This window comes from Anas platyrhynchos, chromosome 1, assembly GCF_047663525.1.
Source record: "Anas platyrhynchos isolate ZD024472 breed Pekin duck chromosome 1, IASCAAS_PekinDuck_T2T, whole genome shotgun sequence".
NCBI classification, from domain to species: domain Eukaryota; kingdom Metazoa; phylum Chordata; class Aves; order Anseriformes; family Anatidae; genus Anas; species Anas platyrhynchos.
The window spans coordinates 136,291,832-136,315,385 of record NC_092587.1 but is presented as its reverse complement, the minus strand read 5'-3'; the positions used below and the strand labels follow the sequence as shown (position 1 = coordinate 136,315,385).

Sequence of the window (23,554 nt, the reverse complement as noted above, 5' to 3'; positions counted from 1 at the left end):
CATAACGAGGATGGTAAATGTGGCAGCAATGTGCTTAGGAGAGAAAGAAGACTGTGAGCTCAAAAAACATGGAAATAGCAAAACCCTTCAGTTGCCCCTGAATGGACTGGGCAAGTGCACAGAGGCGTGATCCCCATGTGCAGGCACCAGCAGTGGGGAGCTCCTCCCCAGAGGAGGTCAGCAGCTAGTGATTAAGGCTTCTCTCTGTCCTCCTGAGCCTCCTTAGCATCAGGAGCCCTGACCTGGGGTCTCCTGCATCCTCATCAAGATGCTCCTGTGTGCCTGGGGCCACCCCTGGCATGGAGGTCACCTGTCCAGGACTGGCCTGTGCCACACTACCAGGCCTTCTCCTCAGGGAAATGGCACACAACCTGCCTGATCACAACAGCCCAGGGCCCGAGCCAGCTGCTGTTGCTCTGTGCTTGGGAATCCCTGGGGAGAAGTTATCTAGCACAACCGAAACCTGCACCAGCTGGAGCTGTCATGCATTAGCAGTGCAGAGCCACGTTCCAGTGACCAAAATTTTTTCCATTTGATTTAATATAAAAATACAGCTTGCTGTCCCCAGAGAAATGCAGAATGCATGGAAATATCTGACAATAAATGAGACTTGGTAGAATAAAACTGCAAGCTTGAAACCTGGACTCTCGTGAGGGCTTCCCTATCGAAAGGTTTTCGTTCCCTTTTTCACTTTGTTGTAGAGGCATGGGGCTCGAAAGAGAATTTCCACTGGGAGCTCCTTCACTGCTTGGTCCCTGGTGCTTTGGCAGTGGCTGCACCCTGTTCACAGCCCTCTTCTCAGCAGTTCCTTCTTTTCTGAAACCCCAAGAATGTCCTCTACATCATGGGAGCAGAGACAGGACCATGCTCTCAAAACCCAGCCCACCCTCCTTCTGCCGCAAATGCATTCAGGAACACCAGCACCACCAACTTCCTCACTTGTCTTTCTGAGAGAATTGGAAGTCATTTAATTTTTTCTATGGCTTCGTTCCCAGCTCTGTTTCAGGACCATGGCTCATGGGAAGCTCATGGGACATGGGACTGTCCCAGGGTTTTCCCAACGAGCTGCCCAGCCCTGCTGAAATTACTGAGGTCTGTGGCAGAGTTTCTGCACAAGTCTCCGTGTCGCAGCAGGCATGCAACAGGCCTGGCAGGGCATGCAAGATGGAGTCATCTGTGCCTGTGATAGTCACCCAGCATCGCCGTGCATGGGACTTTCACTGTGGTTTGGCAGGCAAGTGGTGGAAAAAGCCAGCGCTCTGAAAGTCATTCAGGGAGCTGAAGCAAATGGCTCCAGGTCCCTTTTATTTTAAATATCTCAGCAAGAGTCTTTTATAAAAGTATAAAGGCAACATAAATTTCAGGAAAGCAGCTTTTTTTTCTTGTGTGCATTTTTGTCTCTTGCTCTGCCTCACTGTTGTAAATACATGTGCACAGAGAAGAAGAAACAAAAAACAGAGTTTTAAGCTTTAAAATATTCTTGTTAAGTAAAGGTTGTGAATTAGATATTCATAAAAGAACCTACAAAGGGAAAATGAATTCTTATGGCCCCTTCTAGCACTCCATCCGGCCATTCAGGTGAGCAAAGACAGTGCTCAAACATCTCAGACAGCAAAGATAAGAGTACAGTGATAAAGTATTTTTCATCACATGTTGTGGGGAAAGTTTTGTACAATCTGGGACATGCTGCTCAGTGCAGGTTCCTCTTTCAGTTCTCTGAAACTCATTTTAAAAAATTACAAAAAATAATAATAATTCAAAAGCAGCTTCCTCAGTTCAAAACCTCCCAGCACTCCCACACCATCTCTGTAGACGTTACCTCTGAGACATACTTTAAGGTGCGGTGCACATGAAAGTTATTTGCTTACAGACTGATAGCTTTTAGAGCATTCTGTTACATTCCATTATAGAGTACCCTATGCAAAAACATGGTTTGCTATTTAGTTTTGTTTGCCTGTCTTTTTAACATAGAAGAAAACTTTTTTTTTTTTTTTTTTTTTTAGTACTAGTAGAAAGAGGAGACATCTAGCAATTCATCAGTTAAAACCTACCCTTTCTTTTTAAAGGTTATACAATCACAACAGGAAATATTTTGAAATGGTCACAGTAATCACAAGACAGACAACTTTTTAGGCTGAACATGTGTTTATACTAGTGCCCTATTTTTAGGTCATGTCACATGCCAACTCCATGCCATCTCTTTGTATTTTAATTGTAAATGAAATAACAATTTCTGCAGTCCTCAAGAATAATAGGATCATACTTCATTCTTGTCTTGTTCTTGCTTGCTATGCTCAAATTCATAATCTAGCAGACACAGACTCAAAATAGCTATTTTTGATTTAATTAAAGGTGAAGCTTTTCTTTGTCTTGTACTTATAGACTTTTTTTTTTCTTTCTTTAAGAACCTGCAGCAATTTTATTCATTCAAACAGTAGTTGTAAAAGATGCGAAAGTTGGCCTAAGATCACTTCCAAGCTTAAGTGCTGGGATGCAATGGGCTGAGGCCGACACCCACGCTGAGCTTCCTCATTATCACTCATGCAGAAAGCCACGTCAAGAAGGAGATGCAAATGCTGTAGACATCTTCATTTTGGGAAAATGTCTCTTTGGAATAGCAAGAGATAGAGAATTAAGAACTGGAACTCTTCTGAGATTTGATAGATGGACTGTAAATAGCTCCTTGAGAATGCTAACCAAACTGTTTTGAATTCCACTGTTACCTCTTTCACTTGCTAGATGCCTTTTCTTCAAACAAGGCATCAAGCTCTCTTACACTGTAATGTTTGAAAACCTTTCAGTGACTTCTTAAAACAAAGCTGTGAGCTTGATTAATCAAAACTTATGACAGAAATGTCTTGAATCATAGTGAGTTTTTGAGACATTTTTTGAATGCCCAGCTCAAAAAATATTCAAGGGACTGCATTTGTCAAAACTGTGTTCAGATTTATTTATTTTTTCAAAATAATCATTTGCTTGTACCTTAAATTGTGATACACAAATAAGGAGACACCCCAAATCAATTATCAAAATAGAAAATTCTTGCTGTATGAGTAGTGATTTTATTTCACCCAAATTATAATAATACTAGAATATTCTAAAGGGAAAAATATTTGCAAGGTGCAAGGTGCAACTCGGTTGTCTGGTTCTTGTAGTAATTAGTACCTACTATAACAAAAGCTAGGGTCTGACTTTGTACAAAGGATTTCTAATGCCTTTTTTTTCTTTCTTTTTTTTTTTTTTTTTTTTTTTTTTGGTACAAGACAAGCTCAAGAAAGCTGCAGTACCCCAAATTTCAGCTGAAAACCAGTTAAAAGACTTTCTTTAGAAACTGGGTGTAAAAAGAGATTGTGGTTAGTTTTGCTCGATCATAAAGAAAGACAGACACAGGAAAGCACCAAGTATCAAGAGGCACTAATACAGAATGCAAATCCACAGAGAGAGCCTAGCACACCCACCATCTGCACCTCCTATACCCAAGGTTGTAGAAGCACGAGTAGACAGAGGCACCTGCCTGCCCAGGAGTCTCCAAGTCCCCAGTTGAAATGTCCCATACCTAGTTGATTCACAATCAGGCATTTTAGAATAAGATCCAGAAAACCAGGACACCGCGCTGTAAGCAAGCTAGACAACAGGAAACATCTTGGTCCCTGAGAAAGCTGCAGCTTTCAACCCTCTGCTGAGGGTTTCAAGAAGACCTCCAGCTACAGCCATGTATTGCAACTGAAATTTCCCCTGGAGTGAGATGTTTGCATTGGTTTTATTGGAAAAACAACAACAACAAAAACCTTGAAGGATGGAAAACAGAAACAACGGTACTGCCCTTAATCCTCAAATATCACTCAATAGGTATGTGGGAGATATGAATTTATTTCTCTCTTCAGATAAATGAAGTTTGAATCTACACCTCCCACAAGACAGTAAGATCTTCTATTAGTCACTTCATATAAAACATAAAAATTGGATTGAAATAGGAATGATGCTTAGGACACCTTCTCCCTTTAGGTACCGAACAAAATACTATCATTTTTCTTTCTCACCCATTCAAGTTATACCCCAGTTGAAGCATGCAATCTGGTACAAATTCAACCCTAGAAGTAAGCCTGGAAGTTAGGTATGATGCCTTTACTCCCAATCACCATGCTGAGCATTTGTGTTTCGTTCCCTTCTGACAGGCAAGATTGAAGTAAGGCTGTTGCTTGTTGCACAAGCATGCCTGATTTATTCAGTGGTTTAGAGCAGGCTGATGAGACTTCGCTCACAGGGCTGCAGGTTTATAGATCTGCTTGCTCTACTTCTCTTGTTGGGATACTTTTTGTATCTTTCCCTGCAAGCCAATATGGGAGGAGGACAGTATAAAGATCCTATATTTACACTTTACAACATTTGCCTACTGCAACAACTAAGCTTGCCATGGATAAGAGTGGCACTTACTCAGGGGAGGTACCTAGAAAGCTGTTCCCCTAACACTATGCCATAAAAATGAAAGCTGTGCTCATGGAGGTACAATGTGAGGCCTCATTTTTGAGGCCAACCTAAAGGTTTTTTTTTTTTTTTTTTTACAGAACGAGACTCACAGGATATAAATGGAGTAGTTTACAAACACCTCCTTCTCAACTATTTCTCGTGACATCCTGTCACGCCTGGTATGACTAATTCATATCAGTGGGTATACAGATGCACCACAGTAGTGGCAGGGTCACAGATGATCAGGTAATTTTTAGTGTTGTGTGATGGTAGGTAGCAAGAAATCTTGATAATTTTGGTGCAATAAGCAAGGTAGGCTTGACAAAATAAAACACTATTAGAAGGATGAATGAGAAGAACATAAGGCTCTTGGTAGGTAAAAGCCTGCCAAAATTCCACTCCTTCCAAACTGTTGTCATCTTTTCAACTCCTTCATGCTTTTCTGATGAGAAGCTAGATGAAAAATTGCATGATTTTCATACTCCTGGATGGCTGGGAAGATGTATAGATCAACTTACTCATAGGAAAAAAAAAAAAAGGCAAGAGTATCTAGCAGCTTGTATATTAAGAGTTAAGAGGAAGGGAGGAGAAATAAGGAAGTAGTGGTTGAAACAATCTGCTCTTAAGCATACAAAAACTGTGAAAGAACTTGATAACATTTTAAACAGTATATAAACAACACAGAAGAGCATCAAAGTAGGTCTTCTTTTATTTATTTATTTATTTATTTTTCTAGGAGTGGGGGCATTAAGAAGGAGTGGAAAGTCTAATGGCAACCTTGGGAATGGAAACTCTGCAGTTAGCCAAAGAACAAGCACAAGTTTCTCACCCAGCCAGCTTGAAAACTAAAGGCACCATTTGTAATTGTGAGAAGAGGCTGGTTTCCAAAGCCTTCCATTGTAGGGTAGCACCACTTTTTTGTACTCAGATATTTAATTTGAGATGGGTTAGATGAAAGGTATATGGAAGAAAACAAATATAGTGAAGTATTTCACCTTGAAACTTACTACAAAAGGCAGCTGAACTATCAACATGGAAGAGGGAAATGCAAACTTCTTTCAAAGAACATTTTCATAATATAATATTTTGATCTAACAATGCTATGCTGATTTCTTTAAAATTATGCTATATTTGGCTTTCTCTCCACTGGGGAAATACTCTTGTAATTTCTCATCATTGTCAGCAGGGATTCAGCAGCGGTGTAGTTTTTGTAGTACTGAGCTAGAAAAAACTTTTTCTGATACCAAAGTCACTGTGTCAATAAGATGAGCATTCAGAAAAGTGTCATTGTCTGTATATATGGCATTGCCAAAATCTACAGCAATGTGTTGCCTCTGTGTGAGGGGTTGTAGAAGAGGACTGAGATTAGGGACAGTTTAGACCTAATTTATTTCAGAAGCAAAATAAATGGGAATAAAATTAAAGCTTTGAAAATATTTAATCTCAATCTTCAAAGATATTTAATAGTTTAACTGCCGCAAACTTAACTTTCTGCTTCTACACAATCCCACTTAACACTTGTGCATGAAACAATAAGCCAGTGCCTAACAGTTTGTAAGCAATCAGAAGTGATTTTTATTTAACAGCATCACTGATAGTTGTCTATCTTCACCGCCTTTGATAGCGACAAATCAAGAAAATTCAGCTCAGATCTCAAAAAAAGGAAATAAGCACCCACAAGATAATCTCTACAGCACATTTCTCTTGAGGAGAAGGAGAACATTTAGATCCTAATGTTGACACCAAGAGCATAGACAGAAAGTATTTCAGGGGAGGCTCTGATGCTCATGTTCTTCCCAGAAGAAAGAAAAAGGTCACAACAGCACCGGGCTGCCGATACGGGAGGTGAGGTCCAGGGCTTTGTGGACCATCATGGACCAAAACGGAGCAGGCACATCAAGACACTGGGCCATGCAATACCTCATATGAGCCGATGAATAAACGTAGTTCAGAGGAACAGTGTAGGCTGCTCATGCCTGAAAGCGAAAGACTCTGCTGTTTTCAGTACACCTTCTTAACCGGTTGAATGAGGTTTGTGGATAGGCATGTGGCCTCATTTTTAGGGGAAGGATGTGATGTGGGAGAATCCAGAAGGGTAGATTCCCTTCTTCAGTGTGTTAGGTGTGGGTCCTGGGTGACTGTCTGCCAGCCCAGGCATCAAACAATTTTACTTGTTCACATTATCAATAACTTAGAAGCAAGAAAATAAATGGCAAGCAAACAGCTACTCGGGCCAGCTGCTGTTCACTTGTGTTTGAAAAGAGGCTTTGAGCTATGTTCACAAGTCTATTTTCTATCTCACCTTTAGTAAATGTGAGCATGTTGGTTAATTCCAGGCAAAGTTGATGAAGTGTATAGGTCTCAAGATTAACTAAGTTTCTGTGCATTGCATTAAAATATCTTGCCGATTGGATGAAAGTCTGTGATTCAGACATTTACATTTCCACAAAAAGTGGCTCTTTTGACTGGTTTCTGCAATTGTATAGGCTTCCTGCATGTCATGGCTGTAATAGCTCAGGTGGAGAAGGTTGTAGACATCTTAGCTATGTAGTAATCCACCATAAATCACAGAATTGTATGAAGAAAATAGACTACCATTTTCTTCAGCTCACAGAACCACCACAGCACTTGTTGGACACAGGACTTGCCCCTTTGGGGCATTTGTCACTGGGACTCAAATGCTAACTGCTCAAAAATCTTCTCAACATCCCTTTTGCGGCCTGGGATTAAGAAATAGAAGCATAGTTTGGAATAAATGGCAGAGCATTTCATATGATTACAAAAAACGTCCTGGAAATCCTTTGCTAGATCCCACTTGACTCAACACATGACAGACCCAATGTATGAAGTATGAAGTATGAATGGGCCAAGACCCTTTGAATTTCTGTCCAGTTCTTTATGAACAAACCCCTTAATTATAGCTGTTTTTTTTTTTTTTTTTTTTTTTTTTAGGTACACTGCAAATGTATAAACTGATGATAGACAGAAGGTAAGCCCTTTTCACTTTGCTGAGGCAGGGGAAGGCAGAGGAGTGTTTGCAGTTCCTGCAGACTAGCAGGTTAATCTGAACTGTGAAATTGGTGGCAATGGAAAGAAGCTGCAACACTACCTTTTTGACTTCAAACACAAGGAAGTCAAATCCCCAGGTGTTCCAGTGTTCTTTAGAACACAGTAAAAATGTTTCTACCAGCTATTTTTCCTCCTATACTTGTGATTTTATTAGTCCCAGAGCCAAGTTAGAGCAACCAGAAGCACAGGCACAACCGAAGGAGCCAATATTTATGTAGTCCAGTTTTTTCTCTGCTCTCCTCCAGCTTTCTAACACAGAAATACTCTTTCCACCTCATGACATTTCACCTACAACAAAGGGATACCTGAGCGCTGCTGTGAGACACTGCAAAGTGTTTTTTTTTTTTTTTTTTTGCAGTACTGCAGCAGAAAAAAAATTAGATGTGCAGAGGATCCACCCCACTCAGTACTCAGCGTATACATTCTCATTGTCTGGGTAAATCAACCATCTACACTATTGATATCCAGATCAGTTATGATCTACGACTCTCTGATCTCTTCCTTTTCTCATGCAGGGGTACATGTAGTCATGCAAGAGAGCCCACAGACATTGGTGGGAACAGATAAGTGAGTCAAACAAACATATCAGCCTGCTATATGCCCCACTCACTGTAAGCAAAGAGAAGGTTCAAGACCAGCTGATGAAACTAAACAAGTACAAGTCTATGGGGCCCAATGTCCTGAAGGAATTTTCTGATGAAGTTGCCAAGCCTCTCTCCATCATATTTGAAAAGTCCTGGCAGTCAGACAAAGTCCCTGGTGACTGGAAAAAGGGAAACATCATTCCCATTTTTAAAAAGGGTAGAAAGGAGGACCTGGGGAACAACAGACTGGTTAGTCTCACTTCTGTGCTTGGGAAGATCATGGAGAAGATCCTCCTGGAAGCAATGTCAATGCACATGCAAGACAAAGAGATGATCTGAGACAGCCAGAGTGGCTTCACCAAGGGCAAATTGTGCCCAACCAATCTGGTGGCCTTCTGTGATGGAGTGACTGCAACACTTGACATCGGAAGACTGACCAATGTCATCTACCTGGACTTCTGCAAGGCCTTTGATACAGTCCCACATGACATCCTTTTCTCCAAATTGGAGAGAGATGGATTTGATGGGTGGACCATTCAATGGATAAGGAATTGGCTTGAAGGTCGCACCCAGAGCACACCCAGAGAGTGGTGGTCAATGGCCCTGTGTCCAAGTGGAGGCTGCTGACAAGTGGTGTTCCTCAGCAGTCTGTCCTGGGACAAGTACAGTTTAATATCTTTACCAATTATATAGACAGTAGGATCAAGTGCACCCTCAGCAAGTTTGCAGATACCAAGCTGAGGGGTACAGTTGATACAACAGAAGGAAGTGATGCCATCCAAAGGGACATGGACAAGCTTAAGATTTGGGCCTATGTGAACCTCATGAGGTTCAACAAGTCAAAGTGCAAGGTGCTGCACCTGCGTCAGGGCAATTCCGGACATCGGACATGAGCACAGACTGGGAGAAGAACACATTGAGAGCAGCCCTGCAGAGAAGGACTTGGGGGTTCTGGTGGATGAAAAGCTTGACAGGATCTGCCAGTGCACACTTGCAGCTCAGAAGGCCAACCGCATCCTGGGCTGCACTAAAAGGAACGGCCAGCAGAGCGAGGGAGGTGATTGTGCCCCTCTGCTCTCACCTTCTGAGGCCCCACTTGGAATTCTGCATCCAGATCTGGGGCCCCCAGCACAAAACGGATGTGGGGCTGTTAGAACAGATCCAGAAGGGGACCACAAAGATGATCAGAGGGGTTGGAGCACCTCTGCTATGAAGAAAGGCTGAGAGAGCTGGGGCTGTTCAGCCTACAGAAGGGAAGGCTCTGGGGTGACCTCATGGCAACCTTTCAGTACTTAAAGGGGAATTATAAAAAAAAAAAGGAGAGCAACTCTTTGCTCAATCAGATAATGACAGGATAAGGAGGACTTTTAACTAAACTTTTAACTAAAAGAAGGGAGATTTATATTAGAGGTTAGAAGGAAATTCCTCAGTCAGAGGGTGGTGAGGCACTGGAACAGGTTGCCCAGAGAAGCTGTGGATGCCCCATCCCTGGAGGTGTTCAAGACCAGGTTAGATGAGGCCCTGGGCCACCTGATCTAGTGAGTGACATCCCTGCCCATGGCAGGGGAGTTGGAACTATATGGTGTTTGAGGTCCCTTCCAACCCAAGCTAGTCTATGATTCTGTGCTTCTATAACATGTAAAACTGCATATTGTCCTGTTGGCTTATCTAAGACATACTGTTGATGGAAAAAAAAATGATTAAAAAAGCTGAAAAAAACCTTTCAGACATTAAAACTATTTAAAATCTCAAACTTTTAACATAGACTGAACCTGAAATGTCTCAGTGATGAGTTTGTGAGGCTATTTTATCCACCGAGACCATATTTTAAGGTAATGTATCGATACAGCAGAGAGTTGCTGAGAACAGACACTTAACAGGAAACTTCATTCTTCTTCCTCTTAAAGGCGTTAACAATATCTTTATAACCTGCAGGAGAAACTTATGACTGAAAAGGCAGATCTTATGAAAGAGAAGGTTCCATAAATGTTGTTTGATAAGTATGTAAAGATTTAGGTCATGATTTAGGTTCATAAAGAGACATTGTATGCAGTGTGTAAAGCAGAGTTTAGTTCAACTGAAGGGCTTGATCTTGCTCCTATTTAATGCTATCTCATACATAGCAACCAACTTGTGCTAGCTGCACTCATGAAAAAGTTTCAAATTTTTTGACTAACAATGTATTTCTAATGACCATAACAGCACTGATCATCACACTGATTATTTAAGTACTGAATAATCGAGGATGTCATCTTTGCAGTGACCTAAGATTGAGGACATGGGACGTTGTCCCTTATGAAAATGTCTTTTCTTTCCCTTCCTTGTCAAAATACTCATAATGATCATATAGCTTAGGCAGGTTATTGCTCTAACAGCAAATAAACTGCTGAAGAACCTGGGAGTCAGAATTTCATTGGCAGATTCCCCTGGTTGCTTTGTAGCTTAGTGATCCTGTTAGTGAAAAGCTGGAAGTTGATAAACTGAAGAGAACCAATCAGCCCAGCTGCCAAGAAACTTTACAAGTCAGGTGGATGGAAAACAGGCAAGTTTAAGCCTGCCCATTTACAACAGATTTGTGTTGGAACCAGTGCCCTCCCAGCAATTCTCCAAAGGCAGAATACCCCACCAGAAAGCTGGGGTATTCTGCCTTTGACTTTGTTCTCCTCATTGTTTGAAGAATGACACTATATCCTATGGACAGTGCACTGTTCAACCCCTTGTTGAATGGCAAGCAAATAATTTATTTGTCAGCATTTCTGTGCCATGCAATGTTGAAGCAAAGTGCTCCAAGAAGACCTGCAAATTTCTTCTTTGAAGCCTTTCTCTAATTGGAAAATTATTTAACCGTTTTGCAAACAGGAAAGTAGGCAATGGAGAACATGAGGCAACCTAGGTTGCCTAAGATCTGACTACCTGTGTTCTCAGAGCGCCTGATGTTACATAAAATTGTATTGTTTCAAAGCCATGTTTCTGTTGACTACATCTAGATCTATAAGTGCTCAATACTTCTGCAAGAAAGACCCAGGTGTCTATGAATGCATGTTTAAAAATGAGGAACTTGGAACTGGTGGCCCTTTCTGAAAGTTTAACCCTTTGAAACCAGATTTGAAAAAAAAAAATCATGATCTTTGAGATGAGAATCGCAAAGATTAAGGCACCAATGAAGAGTTAGGTGTCTCAAAATGAGATCTGAAATAGTCAGCAAAACAATGAGGAACAACATGAAATTAGCACTCATCTAGGGTAGACTATGGAGGACTCTGTAGTCCTCCAAATGTGAGGAAATGTGACAACTTGGAAAAAAAATCTTAGTGAGTTTCCCAGAATGCTCTCTCTCTTCTTCAGGACGACTACCGGGACACCTAAAGCCTTTGGTTGGCTTGTGAAGTCTTCTTTTATAAATGTTCCCTGTTTCCTTTTCTTTCTGAGGACTAAATATGATTTGCTATAGTCTTTTAAGATGATCGATAGAAGAAAAACACATCCCTTCCCTTTCTAAATGACAGACTAGTGGTTATAGTCAGGAAATAGAGCCTCCCAAGTCTGACCATGGAAATTATTATCTGATCAAGAGATTTTTTTAACCACGAAATGGCTGGGTACTACCCGTATTTCATATCAAAGATATGCAATAAAGAAATTATTGACATGGTAGCTTAGGAAAAAATGCACAACATGCACAACAGCAAAAGATTCCCTAGCCTAGCCTAGCCTAAACACAGGGGCAGTCATCCGTAAGGGAGCAGACATAGCCTGATCTTTACACTTTGGATTGGCCTTTGGGGTTATCCAATGACTACTGAAAGTGAAATAGTGTCTCTGAAGACAAGACTAGAGAACAAATATTTTGCCTTCTAGATGATCTGTATTTCAGATATCTGCTCCTCTTTTGTCCAATGACCATTGCTTCATCTTCCATCAAAGTTGCAGCTTCAACAAGTTGGGTGCAAATCAGACCTGAGTGTGGTAGTTAGCATACTTTCAAGGAAGGAAGTGGTTAAGACTTTGAATACTTTCCAAAGAGAGCACCAAATGTGCGTGATCTTTCTCCTAGGGGAGTGCTCTAGAAGAGGAGTTACACGTGCTTGAAAAGAAAACACTTGTATTTTTAAGGAAATCCAATCTTACTGATGTACCTTAAGCATGCTCTTTACTGGCATGAGGCCAACTCTCTCAGTCCTGTCAAAACCCAATTGCTCCATAATTGCAAATAGATATCTGCTTTATACTTGTCTTTAAGTACCTTAAGTACTGCTACTTTATGTTAGGAGAAGCAGCTCTTAGGGGATTATAGTCAGTGGCTGTCTGAGAATTGTCCCCAGCTGGGGCTGAAGCTCTGAAGTTCCACCTCAGATACATTTCAGACATTTTTCTGCACCTATTTCTTATGGAGATGCTCATTTCTCAGCACCACAAAAGACTCTCAGGCAGAATCTGATCTTCCAAGACATAATTCAAGCACCAAAATCACAAGATTACTCCATCTTCTCCTGTAGTTCACTCTCTCAGTCAGCATGTACCCTCCAGAGCATATCAGGACTTTTTCAGGCAATATTATCCCTCTGAATGAGCAGATGGTTGATTTTTTTTTTGTCAAAAAATTCTTCTGTAGTATCTACACTTAGATGATTGAAGTCTGTACCATCTTCCACATGCATAACGGAGCTGTTACAGCACTAAGGCTAAGTCAATATTAGTAAATTAAACACTGTCAGAGCCTGGGTTCAGGCCATGAAATTCACTTCCTTCTGTGGTTACAATGCTGGCACAGCTTTGATTCACACCAGGTAATGCTCTCTCAAGCAACTTGTGCAACTTAGAAGTTATCACAGAACAAAGACCATTCCTGAAAATGAGTTTGGATGTAGCCATCCTGTTTCAGGGAACAGTTGTTGTTACAGATGTGTCAGATCAGCTGAGGACCAGAGTAGGACTGGTCTCAGCACATGGATGCATGGCAGAATTAATAACTGTACCAGGTGAAAACGCCTTTTCTGGCTAGACCACTAGAGGGTGTGCGCAAACATGCTTTGCCTTAAGGTTTTATTTTTAGGTTACAGAGGCATGGATATTCCAGGTTTTTCTCTAGCGTCTTTGAGGAAACAAGCTGGCAGGATCAGGTTTTGCTGTCCTCTACAACCCACTTACATAATCTGTAACATGCAACCCAAAGTCCATCTTTCCACCCATTAGCTGCCATCCAGAAATGTCTCTCTGTTCTCCTCTACATGGACTGGACTGCCAGTTCTCCTCCTATTTTTATTTTTTTTTATTACTATTCGCCCCCCCCCCTCCCCCACCCACCAGCACTTCTGTTCTTGCTTGTCCGCAGTTTCCTATCTCGCCCTCCCCCCTCACTCCAGGAGGATTTCCCGTTGCTTCCACACTGACTGACTGTCACAAGGAGAAATAATAAAAGCACGAAAGGCTTCTCCAGGCCTTCAGCTGCTGAACCACTGTAGCACAGAAATGGAGTCTACTCAGTGTGCCTTCAATCCTGGTATAACAGAACTTCAGCTGAGCACAATTTAGACAATCTCAACAACTATATCTTTTCAAACTTGTGGTTAAACAAACAAACAAATAAACCTACCAGCACCACCACCAAAACCAACCAAACAAACAAACAAGCAAAAAAAAAAAACACGACAAAAAAACAACAACAGTCTTTACAAGAGGATTCCTTTCTTCATGCTTATTAACCTAACAGCAGAGACTTGTGTTCCTGAATATTCCCTTATTGCCTCAGAAATTGCCTCACATATCTAAACTCAGCATGTAACATCCTGCCAAAGAAAATGCAACACGCTTCATCTCAAATGTTGATCAGACTTACAGGCAGCTCCCTAAGGAATTTGTCTAGCCATGGTCACCGCTGAAGTTTCCGTGCTGTAGCAGATCAGATTTCCTCTTGGCGTAAAAGCTGCAGAAAGGACCAAAGAAAAATCTTTTAAGAGTCAGATGCTTCTAAATATATATATATATATATATATATATATATATATATATTTACAAAGAGCACATCTAAAGATGCTGAACAGTGACAAGTACTGATAATGCTGCCTTTCTTAGTTTTAAAATGCAGTTCGCTAGCTGCGAAACATACCTGTGCTAGATTGGTAAAGATGTACAATATCCACATCTGAAGAAGAAAAGAAGATAAAAGAGCACATATTTTTGATGACTTTATATTTTCTTTTCTTATTGAATCAGGAGCAGCATGAATAAGGTGCAGGTAGTAAGTAACCCTAGCTGCTTCATCATGACAATATCAGTGTACAGTATCTCTTATTATTTCAAGACCTAATGAGGAATTGGGAGACCAAGGGCCTGAGCATAAAATTTTTTTCAATTTACTAGCTGTTGAATAGAAATTCCTCATGCAGTAGTGTAAAAACATGACAAAAACATACTGCTTTTGATGAACAAGCTCATAGATGCATTGCACCAGCTTGGAGAAGGCTTGGGTTTTCCCCAGTCCGTGAGCAAAAATGCAGAATCTCTCTTTTAGGATATCAATAATGGTTAATATTCATTAAATATATATACACATATATATATTGTTACATGAAGAGTGCACAGGATATCTCTCTCACTTTCTTTTTAGTTAAATATTCTGCATCACTGAAAAATAAAACTGCCAACGGAAACTTTCAGTAAGGGTTGAAGGTTTCTTATGAAAATTGTGTGAGAAGAGACCAGATCAAATTGACAACACCAGATTCCAAGGATGAAGAAAATTAACCCTGTGGGATATTTCTCTTTGATTAACAACATAATGTAGACAAGAAAAAAAAATAGTACCCATTTTAAACCTATTTAAAAAAAAAACAACAACCCTAATGGTCGGGTCAGAAGTTCCTCTCAGGTCTCCTGTGTATAGATAGTAAACCCAAGAGGAACACCAACTTGACTTTCTAGTTCCAATCAGAATGCGAGATGCTGGCAGTAAGAGAAAAAAAAAAGGCCAAAGCACAGTCCCAATAACATTTACTTATAACATGAGCTCATTTTTTCCATACATTTTTGAGGCACAAATCAAGGCCCTCTTATTTCTATAAAATCGTTTTTCAGAGAACTCAGTTTTAAATCTCATCATGTACACTATGAAAAACATAAGAATGGCATCAGAAAAATATGTCAGGTGTCAAAAAGGTCTTTCTGCCCATTTGGAGTCTTTGCAAACAGTTGTTGTCAATGGTGAGGCATTCTGGACTTCTGCTTTAAAACAGCTTTCAAGGTGGAAACTATGCAAATATGTAGTGGAATTATTAGGCTGCAGTAGGCATGCAAATCACCACTACATCACTTAAACGCACTGAGAAACAGTCCTGGTGTCTCTGTGCTTTCAAGCAGGACAGAGGGAGCCCACCACACAGTAACTTCTTAAGGCTGGGTTGTGGGATGCTGGTTTCTCCCCTCTAGCCACTCAGCTAGAAGGCAGCCGGGAGAGACCACACTTACCATACAATGAATGGGTTTTCTAGGTTTTGTTTCTTTTCCATCCTGATATGCTGCTACATACAAGGTATGCCTCCTTCTGACAGAGAGCAGAGGAGTACAGCCTTTTTCCACACCAAACAAAGATGCTGAAGCTGGAGAGAATGCTGAGAACAAAGATTTTAAACCACCTAAGCCAACACCCTATTTTCTACACTTACAGTCATCAGAGAGAGCCAATTTGTCTGCCCGGGCAGATGCATCAGGGATGAAACCAAATTCACCCTGAAAGACAGAAGGTGAAAAAAACATTTTCAATAAACACTCCTGAAGGGATGCTGAAAACTGCAGGCAGAAGCAGTGGGTAAACTGCTGCTGGTGATAGGGAAGTCCTGGGTTCAGTTTGTTCTCCCCCCACAAAGCTGATGTGTACTTTCACTTGAGCTATGCCTGGGCAATAAGTGGGAAATGCAACTGCAGGATGGGTTGCCATACCTCAGCCAGCTTTCATCTAGCAAGCCGCAACATTAATAGCAATACCCTTCAGCATAGATGACAAGTATTTACCAGCTAAGGTCAAACACAACTCTAAGGAACAGTAAAATGCTTAGCATCAATACTCAAACTGATCAGACTAAGGTTGATGCAAATGTTTTTCCCCATGCTGTAGCCTCTTCCCCAGCAGCATGCTGACATGCTCCCTGGCTGTGTCCATAATGGAAGAGCTGGGGCTCTTGATTGGATCACCTGCACTAGGGAGCTGAGAAACCCTGGGCACAAGTCTGGTGTCAGCTGGATTTGGGTTCATCTGGGTTCAGTGACAAATCTCTGCTTCATAGGGTATTTGAAGGGTGAATTTCATTACAGAAGTCCAAGCACTACCATCTCACAAGCAGGGTGCCAGTGATTTAGGAATGAAGTCCAAAAATTAATGGGACTTATATTTCCGAATAAAACAAATGCCTTGAAAACTTTAACTGGATTCTCCCTACTACTATGCATAAAATCCAGAAACCATTTATACCAAACACAAGGCACAATTGCAGAGCTAATCTCCAAACATTAAAACTGATTACAAGCAAAAAGAATTAAAAAAAAAAAAAAAAAAAGCTAAAAAAATGAATCTCCAGTATATGACTTCACCCAGGGATCCTCATAGCATGTACAAGCTCACTTTCTGCAGGGTGACCTGGTGACAGCCCGTTATTACAATAACTGCCATGTGGAAGGCTATTTTATGTTTGTGTCTGAACTATTAAAAATAAAAAAAAAATAAAAAAAAAAAAACGTTCACACAAATATTCTCTCTCCCTGTCTATTAAGAGACAACAAATGCAGTATGCAAGAGTGCACTCTGCTGTGAGACTTCCTTCTGGTGCCGCTCTGTCTGAGCTCAGTTTTTATGCATCAAAAGACCCTGATGAAATTATATCTTTTTATGATACGCTTCCACCCTCACTTCTGTGCATACGTTCAGTTGCTGCAAACCTCAGGAACAGTCTCAGGATGACTATAGTACATGACTCTGCAGTAGCTGAAGATAAGTATCAGGTCCAGTTTTATGAATAAAACTGGTCCAAAATTATCTGGTTTTGTTTTTCTTACAGCATGTAGCAGCTCTCTCTTCCTCCTTTTAAAAAGACCTTTGAAGACACGCTACGATTATCACTGCCCTCTGTACTAAAGCAAACTGTACACCTGAGAATCCTTATTTTGATCATGGTTTGCAAAGTGAACTCCTTAAACTGGCGGTAAGAGTCTTCTTTCTCTTCTACTGCAGTATTTGCTGTGATTATTCTGACCTCTGACTAGTAGTAACATACCTTCTTTGTTATTTCTGCTCTGTTACTATCCCATACGTTTCTTACTTTATTTCTAATGCCCACAGTCATCTGGGACAAAGACGCACATGCAGTTCTTGGATTCAATGAACTTTGTTCTCCCTTCAGATGTAAATAATAGGAGGGTGAACAAATCAGTCCTAGCTGAGACTGACTCCACTAAAAAGCAGTTTTGAAGAAAAAAAACAACAATCAAGAAGTGAAAAGCTGCAGTCCTTACCTGATCTGGGATGTACAGTGCACCTTGAAAGCCTCTTAAATGACAGAGAAGAATTAGAAATAGTTGAAAGTTTGCATTCATCCAACCACAGGGCTCAGGAAATGACCGTGTATTTTGCAACGATTAACTCCTTCCTCACTAATGTCTTCACTTTTTCAAGTACAATAGAAAAAAAAGTCATCTTATCCTTCCACTGCAGTTTGGTAACTAATGCCATACTTTACACACAATTTCTGTTTCACACTGAGAACATGCAGGTGGCCAGAGAAGATGACTCTGATCTCCTCCATGGAAGAGAGAATTTGCAGCATCTTCTGCATAACTGTGACAAAGTACATTTTACTGTTGTGTGAAGCTTATGTGACGAAACATAGAAATGACTAAGTAATGGCTTGAACAGCTAATTCTCAGTTTTAGAAGATGCTTAGAGCAGTATTCTCAACATGACTTGGGATGTGTCTCCCAGCAGAGCAAGAAAAAAAAAAGTTATTTAGAAAGCAGCATCCATTATAGTCTGGACAGGCATTTGGTGTGTGTGTGGTCTGAAATACTTCTTTGCACATAGAGTCTTTAGGTGAAAACTGGGAATGCTGGAACATCAGGAGTTAGGTCCCATGCACGTAAAAACCTTCTGCCCCTAAAAGACTGTTCCTTTGCTGGATGTACTCATTCAACTGAGGCATTTGTGAGCCTGACCATCCCACGAAACCATTGGCCTGGAAGTTGTGAAGGTCAGTCCCACCAGGTGCACAGCTGCCTTTGGGGAACTGGCACTTCCATGCTGAACCCATGGTGGCATTGGGGCTCTCTGCATGCAGGCACAGGGGTGATCAGCACCCCAGAATGAATTCCTCCCATCCAAAAGCAGCAGTCTGAGAAAGAAAACGTTTCAAAGTCTGGATGGCAACGCTGAACACAGACCTGGGTTTTGTACCCTTCTCCTTTTCTTATAATTTCGAAAACAAGTCCTGGACATGCACACGTGTATGTGACTTACACAGCTCTGAAGTCTTCTCGCCTAGGCACGTGTGTGTTTTATTTTAAAAACCTTATGGGGGGAGGGAAACGTCACTCCTGCACTTGGGATGTTGGTAGAGGAAGAGAGAATAGAAATGTCCCCAGCATGCCCTTTTGTATGATGTTTTCATAGCTACAGAGCCCAGCTAGGTTGGTTTGGGTTTTGGCTTGTCTTTGACACAAACTAAATCTGTGTTTTGTGCAGCCCACAAAACAATGCCTGAACCTGCAAACTGCATCTTTTCATGGAGTAGGAGGTGTAGGGGAGGGACAAGTCTCTTTCCCCCTCCTGAATGGGATGCTCACAACTCCTTTGGGACACTAGAAAGGGAGGGGAAACAAGGAGGGAAGACAGGTTGCTGAGGATGAGGCTCAGGTTTGGGTGCTGCTCCAAGGACAAAGAGTTCCCTTCCTAAAACGTGTCAAAAGTTCACAAAATCTACAGAAGTGGGTCTAGTCCGAGCTTCTCAGCAAGGCTGAACACACAAAACAAGATTTGAAGTGTCAGTGAGACTGTGCTGCTTTGGGAATTTTCCATGCGAGATGCACTGTATGAACTACATCTATCAATGACTTCAGTAACAAGGATCAGCACTCAGCATTGTCCAGCTCTTGGTGGATGGTGGTTTTCATTAAATGTGTTTCTACTTAGATTATTAATACTTGCAAGATACTGTCACTCGGATCTTGGATTCCTCTTTGCAGAGTAGTTGGGCTTCAGCAAAAACGCTGGAAAAGGTATACATCCCAGCTGTGTGCTTAGGGAATTATCCCCAAATGTGGGAGCAGCGATCCAGAAAATGTTCAGACTTCAGTATCTTCCACTCTCCCCACCAGTACTGTGGGTGACTGTGGCTGAGAACACTTTCCCCAGCATTGCTCACAGCTCCTGTGTCTGGTGCTGAGAGCAGTGCTGCATTCACGTTGGACAGGGTTTAGGTTCCTCCAAGCAGGCAACCACCGTGGGCGCTTCCTCCCTCCCACAGAAAGCAGCAGAGGTTGGTACTTCAGCCTGCAGCCTGAAAAGCCTCTGAGCTTGTGGAGAGACCTGTGTTTGGGTTATCTGAGGCAGGGCTAGGATTGTCTCACCTGGCCCTGGACGCTTGCACTCCGGATGTCTGCACTAGAGCTAGTCGTTCAAGGCACCTTGAATATAGGCAATGGAGAGAAACAGACATTTATAAGGTTCATTCTCTGAGAGTTTTAACAGCCAGCAAGAATTCCTTTTGCAATATGTATACATTTGTATATATATTAATGAATTCAACATTTTATAAAACTAAACAAATAAAATCCTTCAGAGACATTATGTCCAGTAACAATGACTCACGGTGAATGCTCTGGCAAGGCACCAAGGACTGTGATCTGCCCTAGATGTTAATCCTTTCACACTCAGAACTAACAGGGTTACTCATGATTTTCATTGTAAATGAGTGTTTGGTTTCCTTTTTGGAAAAAAAAAAAAAAAAAAAAAAAAAAAGTAATTAAAAAGGACAAAACATTCAGGTGATTCCTCAAGCTAGGGCTAGTTATTATATTGCTTGACATGCAGAAGCATCCATGAGTTTTACATAAAACACAGTTACAGGACAGAGACTCAAGTTCTTCTTGCCTTGACTCTTCTCACTTTCACATACAAAAACTGAATCAACTGTCAGTCTGTGTCAGCTGCCAGACTCGCTTCTCACCATGGGCCTACAGGTAAACAGGAAGGAGTTTCAGTCTCATAACTTCAAAGCATGCAAAAATATTGAATCAGACATCCTAAAAGCTAATTAAATTTGGTTTGTTTCATAGGCTGCTATTTTTTAATGTCTTCTTTCAGCTCAAACATGGCAGTTTAGAAATAGATCTCCATTGCCACTTTTTGATCCCTAAATCTACAAATATTTCAGATTTTATAACTTTAATTCACTACCTGTGTTAAAGAAGCTTCATCCCCTAAATGAACTTTCTGAAAAAAAAATAATAAATCAGCATTTACTTTTGATAAAAAATACAAAATTTGGTGGTACTGTAGTATTATATGATATAATAGGTATTATTCTTATAATTGTTGTTTCAGGATAATCCATATGATGGGATCCATTTGTCCACTTTCAGATTTCCTGAGAAAGCAATTAAGTGCTAAGAAAGCATTACCCTGAAAACTGATCACGTCTTTCAGAATGATTATGAGTGATGCTGTGGATTTTTATAGGTTGGTTGGTTTCCTCTGGGTGAAGTTATGGCCCTTTGCAAACCCATAGTCAGTTTCTTACTGAGCTCAGTAGGGTCAAGAGTTCATCTTCTGAGTCTTCCCTGGAGCCATCTCAAGCAGTTTATGAATATTTGTGTTCCTTCCTCTGTTGGTATGAATCTGCACTTTAACTACGTTCTCCTGGGAGAATGGGTTGTGATTTTGCTACTGCAAGTCATTTAGGAGTACTCTGGTAATTAAAGATTTTTTTTTTTTTTCTTAAGTGATGTTAGAAAGCTCCTAATTATAGAGCCACTGCAAAGATCTTCCTCTAGCGTGAATCTGTGCCAGCCTTGAGGGTGACCTGAATGTGCCCCTGGCTCCTGGTGCCTATATGAAGTGGAGTGAGGAGTTACACAAGGCACTGAGGACTCTCTGGCCTCAAGACATACTGACAACTTGCACAAAAGCAGAGAAAAAATAAATGGTCTTGGGGAGCTGCACTAAGGCTGAATGTGGTTATTTATTCCCAGAGGAGCAAATGTGCAGTTACAGGCTAATTCTGTACCTGCTTTGGGACATGCCAACGTGCTGACAGACCCGGCCTGGCAGTCAGCATGAACAGAGGAAGGTCTGGCCATTGGAGCATGCGGCATGATGCTAGCTGTGATACAATAAAAGTAGGAGAGGCAAGCTATCATTGCACTCTTCCTAAAGGGTTCCTCATCTTGGCTGTAGGTGAGTTAGGAGGCAGAGAGAGGTTGTGCAGGTGGTACGTGTGCGTGGAGGTCTGCGCAATGTGGGGCTGTGAACAGAGTGCTGGAAGATGGGCAACCATCAGGAAGAAGTCTGTGTGCTGCGAGTGAGGAGATGGGAAGGTGAATCTGTACAGAAAGGAGGAGCAGAGAGGGAAGGGAAGTGAGGGGAGGTGGCAGGAGCAAGGGAAGTTGACAGAACAAGCCCCAGAACCGTGGGAAGGGGACAAGCAGAACAGAGGGGAGGAAAGAGAGACTGCTGATGCCTTTTCTGTATCATAGCAGAAGGGAAAGAAAGCAGAAGATTATTCTGTGAGACTTCTGCTTTGTCGTCCAGCACTAGGAGGTCTGGGCAAGTCTCCAAGACTTAAATACTTTTTTGCATTCTAGGCAGGCAAGACTGACAGACCACAAAATGTCCCATAGCAAGGTAATCTCTTCACAAGGATGGAGGGAAGGTGGGTGACCAGTCAAGAGAAGGAGGAGAGGCCCTCCCCACAGCCATCCTGGTATCTCCACACACCCTAATGCCCACCCACCAGAGCTTGGAACCAGGCTGTAATGCCAGCAGTGACAAGAACAGAATACATTATTCCAGCTCTCATCTTCCAGGTGGAAAATCTCTTTTTTGCCCATGCCATTGAGCTGACTGTGCTATGATGCCCTTACACATCCAGTGAGACTCCAGACCTCAGCTATCCATTTCAGTGCTATCACGCCACAATCTATGGAGCTCTCCAGATAGAAGACAATTATCCTAACTCTCCAGGAAATAAGCAAACAATCTTGGCCCATTTCGTCTAAACCTAGATTCAGCATCCCAATGTGCTATGTATGTGATCAGGTGTGTGACAGGAGATAAAACCCGCCTAACACTTTTGCCTTGCACAAGGAGATATGACCTGTTTCCTTGTCCAACTGCAAGGCTTTCATAGCATCAAACTGTTTCAGCTGTTGGTTATTCATTCTCCAAACTGCACGTTCATGCAATTCTGCCCAATAGAAAATGAAGGGAAAAAAACTCAAACCCAAAGTGATTCATTTCAGTGCTTTCAATCTGACATTTTTGTTTCAGCATAGGAAATGTTTGTCATAGAAAATGAGTACTGCCTAATTCAGTAACAATAGTAGCAGTGTATGGTCTTTGCTTTGCTTGAAAATGGTGTTGCATTTCTTAGGGGAGGTTTTCAGCTACTGGACCGCAATGTAGTTTGAAGCCATGATCTCTCCAACTACACCTCCTTCATCTCATCCAGAAATATATCTTGCTTTTTACATTGAGGTGAATGTCCTGGCTACATCCCAGAACTGAACTGTCTCAAGACTTTGAGGCACTCAACGTCTTCTCCTCCAAGCACACTCACACTTGTCCCTTGGTTTCTATGCAAAACTGGAGGCATTCTCCAAATGAAATTCTCCTGCTTGTATTTTTCTTTTAGGTTTTCTTGTGCTGTGTGGAAGGAGAGTGGGAAGAGGTGAGTGAGACATTATTGCAGGAAGAAATGTGAGAAGGGCTGGAGGAGAGAGAGGGAGAGTGATGATAGATGGCAGAGGGGAGTGAACAGTCTGTGGTGTGCAACGAGGAGGGTAGGGGAAGGAGAGTAGGGGAAAGGAGAAAGATCTCTTTGGCAGGAACACGCATGGGCCATAGCTTGCAAATCAGGAACGACAGAAAAACAAGGCTAAGGACCCAGTCTCATCAGAAGTACTGTGGCATGCATCAAAGCACAAGTTCAGATGCAGAAGTCATCTTTCCTGCTCTGTGTTGTACAATATATTAAACTATCATCTGTGCAAAATGAATCTGCAGCCTGGTGACTGGTAACTGTTCCTGGGAGGGAAGCAATGTCTGGACTGAGTAGCACAAGGTGCTTCAGTTTCTTGAAGCTCCTCTTGTGAAGCACCAGACCTCTGCTTCCAGTCCTGTGGCTGCCATCTTACAGGATCCCTGTACCACTGACTACTTAGAAAAAACAATTCTT

At 41.6% G+C, this 23,554-nt stretch overlaps 1 protein-coding gene and 1 long non-coding RNA gene across 3 annotated transcripts in view; one reads left to right on the top strand and one right to left on the bottom strand.

Moving 5' to 3' along the window:
* P2RY8 (P2Y receptor family member 8) overlaps positions 1-17,880 on the bottom strand; it is a 38,972-nt gene extending 21,092 nt beyond the window's left edge. Inside the window, exons 1-3 of one of the 2 annotated variants that reach the window (XM_005010503.6) lie at positions 17,622-17,880; positions 15,782-15,845; positions 13,957-14,043 (exon numbers count right to left, since the gene is read on the bottom strand). The gene's annotated coding sequence lies outside the window, so the exon portion shown is untranslated. The other variant, XM_013106110.5, reaches the window with a different exon arrangement.
* On the top strand, positions 4,999-9,876 carry LOC119715549 (uncharacterized). The gene is made up of 4 exons (XR_005262719.2): positions 4,999-5,163; positions 7,420-7,456; positions 7,895-7,972; positions 8,052-9,876. It is a non-coding gene; the product is annotated as an uncharacterized lncRNA (long non-coding RNA).
* Positions 17,881-23,554: the final 5,674 nt, after the last annotated feature.